This window comes from Pygocentrus nattereri, chromosome 6 (genome assembly GCF_015220715.1).
Source record: "Pygocentrus nattereri isolate fPygNat1 chromosome 6, fPygNat1.pri, whole genome shotgun sequence".
NCBI lineage: Eukaryota > Metazoa > Chordata > Actinopteri > Characiformes > Serrasalmidae > Pygocentrus > Pygocentrus nattereri.
The window spans coordinates 16,733,679-16,742,794 of NC_051216.1; the positions used below are offsets into that span (position 1 = coordinate 16,733,679).

Consider the following 9,116-nt stretch of genomic DNA (forward strand, 5'->3'; position numbering starts at 1 on the left):
GCTTAATTGGAAACAGGTGAGTGTCATGATTGGGTATAAAGGGAGCATCCCTGAAAGGCTCAGTCATCACAAGCAAGGATGGAGCGAGGTTCACCACTTTGTGAACAACTGCGAGAACAAATAGTCCAACAGTTTAAGAACGTTTCTCAATGTGCAATTGCAAGGAATTTAGGGATTTCATCATCTACAGTCCATAATATCATCAAAAGATTCTGAGAATCTGGAGAAACCTCTGCAAGTAAGCGGCAAGGCAGAAAACCAAACACTGAATGCCCATGACCTTCGATCCCTCAGGCGGCACTGCATTAAAAACCGACATGATTCTGTAACGGATATTACCACATGGGCTCAGGAACACTTCAGAAAACCATTGTCACTGAACAAAGTTCGTCGCTCCATCTACAAGTGCAAGTTAAAACTCCGCCTGCAAAGCGAAAGCCATATATCAACAACACCCAGAAACGCTGCCAGCTTCTCTGGGCCCACATTTCAAATTGTTTTTGGAAATCATGGACGTTGTGTCCTCCAGGCCAAATCTGTGAAGGCAGCATTAATACTGAAAGGTACATACAGGTTTTGGAGTAACATATGCTGCCATCCAAGCAACGTCTTTTTCAGGGACGTCCCTGCTTATTTCAGCAAGACAATGCCAAGCCACATTCTGCACTTGTTACAACAGCATAGCTTTGTAGTAAAAGAGTGCGGGTACTAGACTGGCCTGCCTGCAGTCCAGACCTGTCTCCCATTGAAAATGTGTGGCACATTATGAAGTGCAAAATACGACAACGGAGACCCTGGACTGTTGAGCAACTGAAGTTGTACATTAAGCAAGAATGGGAAAGAATTCCACCTACAGAGCTTCAATAATTAGTGTCCTCAGTTCCCAAACGCTTATTGAGTGTTGGTAAAAGGAAAGGTGATGTAACACAGTGGTAAACATGCCCCTGTCCCAACTTCTTTAGAACGTGTTGCAGGCATCAAATTCAAAATGAGTGAATATTTGCAAAAAACAATAAAGTTTATCAGTTTGAACATTAAATATCTTGTCTTTGTATGTATTCAATTGAATATAGGTTGAAAAGATTTGCAAATCATTGTATTCTGTTTTTATTTATGTTTTACACAACATCCCAACTTAATTGGAATGGGGTTGTACTATGCTACTTATATTCCTTAGGATTTGTATGTTTCTATTTTTTAGGGATGCACAATTGCAATTGCAAATGGCTTTTTGCTCTAAGCATGCAATCCACCAATTTATTATTTTGTAATATTTGTTGTAATGTTATGAAATAATCACATGAACCAAGTAAGCACACTCAAACTGCACTGCTATGCTAGACCAAAGTGTTGTAACATAATAATGCAAACCTCATTGTGCTATATAGCCAGATACTGCAAGAATCTGTAACCTAAGGTCAGAAACTCACTCAACGCAAGTGACACAAATGACAATGCCTAATCAACACATTGCAAACACACTGTGCTGCTATACAAAGTGAGCATGCACTCTTATATTACTGTGACTGTTAAAACGTTAAAACATTCGGTACTCAAAGGAGCAATAAAGGACAAATCCAGATTGTAATCCAGTGCATCAAGTCATTACACGTAAGACATTAATGAACCATATTGAGCAAATGGACCTTATTTTTCATGTCTGTCATGGCAGTATGTGTTTTGCTGTGATTATTAAGTTTATTAAGATTATTAAGATGATTATTAAGTCATCTTTGCACATCTCAGATATATGAATTTATCTCAGTCATGCTGTTTTCCTTTTGGCCTGCTGTGCCAGTAGGCTTCAGCCTAGGATGATTAAGTATTTAAGTTTGCTGGTTTTTATCGTCTTTATATATCTCAGCTCTCTGATTTTAACTTAGTTATGTTTACTTATGTTGAACAAACGTGCCATGCTTTATGTTGCAGTGTTACTTTGAATCCTGCTTCCTGATTGACTGCTATTGTTTTGTATCAGCACAGGCCAGAAGTGTTGGAATAGGTACACTCTCTTCTTCAGTTAAAAAGAAAGGTTCTATTTAGAACTATGAACACTCAAAGAACCACATGCATGCTTAAAATGTTCTTTGCACTGTGAAATCGTTCTTCAGATTGATGTAGAACGTGTTGTATAAAAATGGTTCTTCTATTGTTACAAGCTTGACATCACAACAATAACAGAACCCAAACATTTTCAAAAAGATTCTAAGCTTGGTTATCTTGGTTGTCTTGGTTGTTGAACTAAGTGACTGTGCAGTTCCTTCTACTGTACATTTTTAGATTTAGATTTTTAAAAAGGACATGTCAAGAGCCCAGAAGTACATAGGACTTAAGCAGACATGCGGGTGTGTAGCTTTGAAGCAAGGTCTTCAAAGCCGGGAATATGAGAACCAGAGCTTTATATCTGATGCTTCCAAATGAAAAGAAAAGAAGTTGAAATTCCCTACAATCAAATATGTTGCATTCACATAAATTATATTACATAAACAACATGTGTCTTTCAGTTTGCTTAGAGTTGGCTATAATTGTGTTGATGTAATGTTTTGTTCTAATGAAAATGATGTACACGTTTTATTCAAGTAAATTCAGTGCTTTCAGTTTTTTCCAATGTAGATTCTTAACATCTACTGACCTTGGTGGTTACAAAAAAATACATCTAATACAAATTCTGTTTCTGTCTCAAAATTAGAATTCAGCTCCACATTTCTGAAGCCTGCTATAAATGATCGCAGCCTGATGCAGGACGTACTTCTGACACGTTTATACTTCCAAACTGAAGCCCCAGCCAAGCAAAGGCTAAGCGCTGGTTTGATTTACTAAATGCAGGTCTACTTGAGGTGATACTCCCATGTCACATAATTACAGAGCCAAACGAACATTGGCTGTAATTATCACAATTAACAGGCTTGGCCTAGCTCTGTGGGCTGGTGATTAACATCAGCCCAGCCTCAAGCAAATAGAGCTGCAGCTGCTACACACAAACAAATAGGACATAACTAAGGGCCCAGGGCAGCATGAGTACAGCTCAGAAGGATGCCCATAACTGATCTGCTTCTAGATTTCAAGTCACTAAAGTATTAAGAGTGTGGACAGATTTCTGAAATATGAGAAAGCAGAAACCAGTAAGCGAATATTTCAGAAACAATTGTTTTCCAAACCACAATGATCTTATATCAATCTGGGTACTTTGCAACAAAAAATAAACAGGAAAACGACTGAATCTCAAAATCTACACAGCAATAAAAATCAAAGGTTTATGTACAATTTTACCTAGCTGATGATCTGAGGAAAATATTTTTATTAACATGTCAGCTCAGTTATAAGGGGTAACATTTATGTTACATAACATTGGCATAATGACAACACATACAAGTCATGGTGACAGATTAAACCCAGTAACATAACAATGTCACGTTAAGCCCTATTTCATATTAAATCCTATTCAAGCTGGATTAGTTTTGCCTGAGGAGATGCTGTAACTTAAGTAGTGGTGAAACATGACTATTAAAGCTATAGGCCTTCAATTTGGGCCATGAAAGCCCTGTTACAGAGCCACTGTCACTGTTTTCCATTTCTACCATTACTGAGCAGGCTAATACATCACAGCTGGTGGTCTTCACATGCATATGAACTTCAGTGACATCCCATTCTTAATCCATAGAGTTTAATATGATGTCAACCCACCCTTTGCAGCTATAACATCTTCAACTCTTCTGAGAAGGCTTTTCACAAGGTTTAGGAGTGTGTTTATGGGATTTTTTGACCATTCTTCCAGAAGTGCATTTGTGAGGTCAGATGGACTGATGTTGTGCGAGAAGGCCTGGCTCGTAGTCTCTGCTCTACTTCATTCCAAAGGTTTTCTATGGGGTTGAGGTCAGGACTCTGTGCAGGTCAGTTAAGTTCTCTTGCAAGACTCGTCCATCAGATTGCCAGATGGAGAAGTGTGATTCCTCACTCCAAAGAATACGTCTCCAGTGCTGTAGAGTCTAGTGACGGCACTTCACACCACTGCATTCGTCGCTTTGCATTGCACTTGGTGAGGTAAGGCTTAGATGCAGCTGCTCGGCCTTGGAAACCCACTCCATGAAGTTCTCTATGCACAGTTCTTGAGCTAATCTGAAGGCTACGTGAAGTTTGGAGATCTGTAGCGATTGACTCTGCAGAAGGTGGCGACCTCTACACACTATGCACACTTGAATTTGATGCCAGCAGTAATGCTAAAACACACCTGGTGAAAGTCACATGACTGGGTATAAAAAGCATTCCAGAGAGGCTGAGCCTCTCACAAGTAAAGACGAGAGAGGTTAACCACTCTGTGGAAGACTGTACGGACAAATAGTGCATCAATTTAAGAGCAATGTTTCTCAATGTAAAATAGCAGAGAAATTCATGATTTCATCATGTACACCACAAAATATCATGAAAAAATTTAGAGGATCCAGGGAAATCTCTGTATGCAAGGGACAAGACCAAAAACCAGTATTGGCTTGCCATGATCTTATGGGCCTCAGGTGGCACTGCATTAAAAAAAGACACAATTCTGTAGTGTAAATTACTGTCTGTAAACACAGTTCATCTTGGCATCCACAAATGCAAGGAAGAAATCATACATGAACAGCATCCAGAAATGCTGCCACCTTCTCTGGGCCAACTTTCTGCCAGCCATTAAAAAAAAACTCTTTTGCTTCCATCAAAACCTTAACAATGAAACAAGAATAGTATGGTAATAATTAGAAAGTTTAAATACAAGCATTCCATAAAATTACAGACATGTATTTTTAGTTTCCAGAAATCATTAGGCCTTTTCTGAAGGCCTACAAGGCCCTGAAAGTTCCCCCAAGAATTTGACTGATTACCAAAGGGATCTGTGAATTTGAATCCAGTATGAATCTGCCATGTGCATAGTTTTACAAATCTGCTAAGTAATAATTAACTTTGGAGCAAATTACTCCTTAATTATTTGAATTTGGAGCTCCTTCAGTACTATTCAAATTAACATCACAGTAATTAAACTAATCCAGCTTGAACAAGCCTTTACTTAACAAGTCTTAACAAGTCTTGACAGCTTATGACTTCTGCCACGACATGTTCATTGTATTGTTATGTCAGTGTTATGTCGTAAGGTTCCAGTAAAGTTTTACCGTTGTAAGCTATTATGTATAAACAATATCATAATATTAAATATTATAATATAAATATAAATATAAATCCACTCACTGACTGAACCGTGCCATTATTTTTTGACAGAACATCTTGTATAACAAATGTAGCATCTGAAAATCTTTCAAAACCATATTATGTTGAAGCTCCAACTCTGAATGCTATAAACCTCAAAAATAGCAGCACAAAGAAGCCTAAGGACTGGGTCCACCAGGAGATGGAAAGGAAATGTCTTGTATACTGAAGGATGCTGCAATGGAGCAGAAAAAATAGCAAGAAAGTAACTTATGGAGTGAATAAACAAAGGATTGCATGCACAATAAATTATTGATGTGTGTGCTTTTGTTTACTAACAAGGTAACAAAAGAAGAACACATTACAAACCACACCAGAGAGAAAGATTTAAATGGAAGCTGAATGTTTGTAAAGTAACCAGAGCAAAGTAGTTTGGAAATGATTTGTTAGCATCTGGATGAAAGAATATGCAATTTATGGGTTTAATATAGTACAGAAGACAGAGGGCAAGACTACCACCGACATATTTACTGCACGCTTCATTTGAAAAGGTCAGCAGAGACAGAGCACACAATGTCATATCATTTCATTATGCAAGCAAGAACTGGGCTAGTGGTAGCCCAGAGGTCAGACAATTTGGCTACAACCCAAGAGGTCATGGGTTTGATAACATCCTGCTAATGATATTCCTCTTTTGAGCGAGTCAGTGAACTGATGCTCAAGATGCCCTATGGGGCCTGTTCCTACAACTGACATATGTAACTTGCCTTCCATAACAAAAACACTGCTTTTCAGTTATCATGCATGATTACACTGTTTTTTTTTTAACCCAATTTTCTCCCCAATTTAATCGTCTCCAATTCCACCCGCTAGTTAGGATTCCCTCAATCACGTGATGCTATCAACACCAGGAGGGTGAAGGCTAACAGACTTCACACAAGCCAGGCACTGCATTTTTTCGAAATGACGCTCATGCAACGTCATTGGACAGCTGAATGTACAAACTGTGCTGCATGGACTCCTGGCTACGGATGGCTGTAGCATCACCAGGGATCGAACTCGCGATCTTACATTGTTAAGATGTAAACAAGGTGATTTAGAGTGATTTGATACAAATTGCTCCTTTCTATAGGAACTTACAGAGTCAGAGTTAAATGCTCCAGATATCTAGTCCCTATGACTGTTAACAGTGGTTAACAGTCATAGGGACTAGATATCTGGAGCATTTAATTTCTCTGAAAGCTATATTTTACACAATAGGTATGAATACATTGACTAATGCATGAGAAATTGTTTTATGATTATTATTTTCTTTTTTTTAAATAAGACTTTGGAGATAGAAATAAGGATTTGGCCTAAAATATATTTCTTGATATCCATTCATGGTGGAGGTGTATGTGTAGGGTGTTGTAAAGCAAAAGAGTACCTAAAAAGAGCACCCTATATAATACTTATTATTTTGGCTGTAATTGATTTGTAGGTATTGTTATGCTTTGTCCCTATCACCACTGTAAAGAAAGTCAGTACATTTCTCTACAATACACCATCATCAAATCCCTCTGAATTACTGCACTGCATTAACATAATAGATTTGTATAATAGAATATATTAGTACTGGTAATTTCCTTAACCATAACTGTAGTTCTAGCAGCTGAGAGTAAAACAATCATTGTTGCTGACAGTGGAATGATACAAGTATGAAGTGCTGTATATATCAGATCTAACACGGGTAGAGCACTTGACAACTAACTGTTGTATAAACAGAAAATGTACCAAAGTACCAGTGCCCCTTTAAGAAAAATACTTTGTTAACTATAGATCACTTGGAAATGAATCATCACTTTAAAAATGGTTTTGTTTTTGTTTTATGTATCAGAGCAGGTCAATGATTTATCAGATTTCAATAGTTTCTGATTCAACTCGGACTTGGCAGAGGAGCCAGATGAGCCTATGTTCTCTGAGGAGCTCAGGCAAGAAGCATTTACTATGCAATCTAGTAGACATCCAGAGCCTGACAGTGATCCAGTTGGATTTTTGCTAAATTGGTGCATATGTCTGTTGGGGTACAGTGATTCATTTGAATCCTATAAGCTGTCTGAGTTTATGACTCAGACTTCAAATCTTGAAAGAAAATAAAGATCCCTCAGCCTGCACTTTGTTTGGTCCATTAAGTTTGTTAAGTTGCTGTCCAAACTATTGAACCACATTTGGGGTCTGTGCTTCCCTCTATTATCTGGACCAGGGGCGTTGCCTGGGTATGTAAAGATCCGGGGCTCTGCCCAATTAATTATATATATATATACAATTCCAAATTATTAAACACAATTTGAAAATGAAATAGTTATTAGCTTATCAGGTACATCAGGGCATGTTGAACATACTAACTATAACTAGCTATAACATAACTAGCTATATAAGTTTTTTTTTTCTCAAACCTTCACTACCTAAGCTATCTAGGTTAACTAGCTAGATAGGTTAACTAACTAGGTTAGCTAACTAATTCCGAAGCTGACTAGTGACAAGCTGCATTTTATTAAGCACACAGTGGGTTTGATCTGTGTGTTTTGATTCGGAGACGTGTGTTTTTAACCAGCTATCAGAGCTCCACAAACAATGTCATCACAGTTTACATAGTTAACTACCGTTACCTTTCTCCTTGAAAAAACGCCGTATATCCATTTTCTTTCACCGTCAGCGACCTGCAACCTGCTGCCAAAAATGGCTAGAGCACATGTGCGCTCCCCCACGGGGGTGGGGGTGGGCTTTCCTCCGCGCCCGCAAAACCAGCAAGCTGATTGGCTGTTTCTCCTGAAAGGCGGAACTTTATCCTTGAAGCGGCACTATGATTGGCGTTAAGAGATTTCCTATTCTCACAGCAGCATTGGCCTCCTCATTAATAGTACAGCTGAGCGAAAAGGTTCGGGGCTACTGGATAATCATTCGGGGCTGAAGCCCCGGAAGCCCACCCCAGGCGACGCCCCTGAATCTGGACCAAACTGGGTTAAATCTTTTTTTTCAGCCTCAGATAGCCTCATCTGATGTATTAACCTAATCTAAAACCCTTCGACTCAAAGGAATTACCCTAGATATAGTCAAATTTTGCTTCATATAATTAAAACTGAAGCTGCAAATATACTGTTACTAACAAAACTAGTAGTTGCTAAAATCTTTTCAGTAAATCTCCAAAACATCTCTCAACCTGCTTAAACTGCATCCAGGCTTGTTGATGTGGGAGTATGGCTTACTCTAAACTACAAAAATGAATAAAACTTTACAATTGTTACTAACACAACGGGCAGCCAGTTTAGACAGCAGGTATGGCGTTGAAATCAGACTCCACTTTGCATGTACACACTTCATTCAGGCATGTGGATGCAAGTTTATATGCAAGTTCTATTATGTTTTTAAATATAAATAACATAAGTCACAAACATCAGCTAGAGTTTATATACCATAACTGTATTTCACTGGACAATGAAAAGGCCTTTGACCATGTAAAGTGGAACCATCTATTTTTGAAAACTTTTGAGATGTTAGAAAATTCAGCACAGCTCTATTCCTCCCCACAAGCATGAGTTTGAGCTGCCGATTAGAACAGTATGTTTTCCCCTGTTTTGCTCAACATATCAGGGTTGTCCATTGAGTCCTCCACTCCTCACTGTCGGCATCGAAAACATAGGCATAACAATCCCATCAATAATTACTCAGCCATGCATGCAGAGAGTTTCTACGAGTAATATTACTGTATAAAAAAGGTGTTTAATGCAGTGTTGAGTGTGCAGTACCCTAAAGCTCAAGAGATTGTATAAACAATACATGTCACTTTATCAGAAGCTAAGACTGTTTGTTACCACTACATTGACATTATCTGTGGTTGTGGCAGCTAGCATTATAGCTAAAATTAAAGTTGCATTACATTTATCTGATCTGTAGATGTAATA

General features: G+C 38.3%; 1 long non-coding RNA gene across 1 annotated transcript in view; it reads right to left on the reverse strand.

The window, feature by feature from the left end:
* The window catches only part of LOC119263611, a 58,719-nt gene extending 50,820 nt beyond the window's left edge, over positions 1–7,899 (reverse strand). The window contains exon 1 of the long non-coding RNA XR_005130384.1: positions 7,824–7,899. This is a non-coding gene — a long non-coding RNA (uncharacterized LOC119263611). The remainder of the gene's footprint in view (positions 1–7,823) is intronic.
* Positions 7,900–9,116: the final 1,217 nt, after the last annotated feature.